Consider the following 2,500-nt stretch of genomic DNA (forward strand, 5'->3'; position numbering starts at 1 on the left):
TTATGTGTACCGTGGTTTGACTATGTGTACCGTGGTTTGACTGTGTGTACCGTGGTTTGATTATGTGTACCGTGGTTTGATTATGTGTACCGTGGTTTGACTATGTGTACCGTGGTTTGATTATGTGTACCGTGGTTTGACTATGTGTACCGTGGTTTGATTATGTGTGTGTGGTTTGATTATGTGTGCCGTGGTTTGACTATGTGTACCGTGGTTTGATTATGTGTACCGTGGTTTGATTATGTGTACCGTGGTTTGATTATGTGTGCCGTGGTTTGACTATGTGTACCGTGGTTTGACTATGTGTACCGTGGTTTGATTATGTGTACCGTGGTTTGATTATGTGTGCCGTGGTTTGATTATGTGTACCGTGGTTTGATTATGTGTACCGTGGTTTGATTATGTGTACCGTGGTTTGATTATGTGTACCGTGGTTTGATTATGTGTACCGTGGTTTGACTATGTGTACCGTGGTTTGACTGTGTGTACCGTGGTTTGATTATGTGTACCGTGGTTTGATTATGTGTACCGTGGTTTGACTATGTGTACCGTGGTTTGATTATGTGTACCGTGGTTTGACTATGTGTACCGTGGTTTGATTATGTGTGCGTGGTTTGATTATGTGTGCCGTGGTTTGACTATGTGTACCGTGGTTTGACTATGTGTACCGTGGTTTGATTATGTGTACCGTGGTTTGATTATGTGTACCGTGGTTTGATTATGTGTACCGTGGTTTGATTATGTGTACCGTGGTTTGATTATGTGTACCGTGGTTTGATTATGTGTACCGTGGTTTGATTATGTGTACCGTGGTTTGATTATGTGTACCGTGGTTTGATTATGTGTACCGTGGTTTGATTATGTGTACCGTGGTTTGACTATGTGTACCGTGGTTTGACTATGTGTACCGTGGTTTGATTATGTGTACCGTGGTTTGATTATGTGTACCGTGGTTTGATTATGTGTACCGTGGTTTGATTATGTGTACCGTGGTTTGACTATGTGTACCGTGGTTTGATTATGTGTACCGTGGTTTGATTATGTGTACCGTGGTTTGACTATGTGTACCGTGGTTTGATTATGTGTACCGTGGTTTGACTATGTGTACCGTGGTTTGATTATGTGTACCGTGGTTTGATTATGTGTACCGTGGTTTGACTATGTGTACCGTGGTTTGACTGTGTGTACCGTGGTTTGATTATGTGTACCGTGGTTTGATTATGTGTACCGTGGTTTGACTATGTGTACCGTGGTTTGATTATGTGTACCGTGGTTTGACTATGTGTACCGTGGTTTGATTATGTGTACCGTGGTTTGATTATGTGTACCGTGGTTTGCAAGTGGTCAATTATGAAGCCTAATAATTGACTCACCACTGAATTAAAATGGAAATCGGTCATGACAATCTAAAGTCAGCACAAAAACAATATTTTTTAGAGGCTTCCATGTCCCAAACATTTTGGTGGAAAGCAAAACCATCCGTCTTTCTCTCTTACTTTTAATTCAGTGAAGCTTGAGGACAAGAGGTTGCATTCAACTCCCCACACTGCATTCAATGGTCTACCAGACTGCATTAAGTTGGTAAAACAAAAACAAAAAGGACCACTCTTGAAGGGGTTTAAAAGGAAAGTAATGCCCCCTGACCCCCCTCCCCAAAGGAAATTAATAACCCCTGAACCCCCTCCCCAAAGGAAAGTAATAACCCCTGACCCCCTCCCCAAAGGAAATTAATAACCCCTGACCCCCCCCCTCCCCAAAGGAAAGTAATAACCCCTGACCCCCTCCCCAAAGGAAAGTAATGCCCCCTGACCCCCCCCCAAAGGAAAGTAATAACCCCTGACCCCCCCTCCCCAAAGGAAAGTAATGCCCCCTGACCCCCCTCCCCAAAGGAAAGTAATAACCAACTGACCCCCACCCCAAAAGGAAAGTAATAACCCCCTGACCCCCACCCCAAAAGGAAATAAATAACCACCTGACCCCCCACCCCAAAAGGAAAGTAATAACCCCTTACCCCCCACCCCAAAAGGAAAGTAATAACCACCTGACCCCCACCCCAAAAGGAAAGTAATAACCACCTGACCCCCCACCCCAAAAGGAAAGTAATAACCACCTGACCCCCCACCCCAAAAGGAAAGTAATAACCCCTGACCCCCCACCCCAAAAGGAAAGTAATAACCACCTGACCCCCACCCCAAAAGGAAAGTAATAACCCCTGACCCCCCACCCCAAAAGGAGAGTAATAACCACCTGACCCCCCACCCCAAAAGGAAAGTAATAACCACCTGACCCCCCCACCCCAAAAGGAGAGTAATAACCACCTGACCCCCCACCCCAAAAGGAAAGTAATAACCACCTGACCCCCCCACCCCAAAAGGAAAGTAATAACCACCTGACCCCCCACCCCAAAAGGAAAGTAATAACCACCTGACCCCCCCCACCCCAAAAGGAAAGTAATAACCACCTGACCCCCATCCCCCTGTTGGCTCTGTTTAGTCTGTAG

At 45.4% G+C, this 2,500-nt stretch overlaps 1 protein-coding gene across 3 annotated transcripts in view; it reads left to right on the plus strand.

Annotated features, from left to right (window-relative positions):
* LOC118377882 (protein CBFA2T2-like) overlaps window positions 1–2,500 on the plus strand; it is a 99,265-nt gene that overhangs the window by 37,506 nt on the left and 59,259 nt on the right. The window lies entirely within an intron of this gene.

Source organism: Oncorhynchus keta, chromosome 21 (genome assembly GCF_023373465.1).
Source record: "Oncorhynchus keta strain PuntledgeMale-10-30-2019 chromosome 21, Oket_V2, whole genome shotgun sequence".
NCBI classification, from domain to species: Eukaryota; Metazoa; Chordata; class Actinopteri; order Salmoniformes; family Salmonidae; genus Oncorhynchus; species Oncorhynchus keta.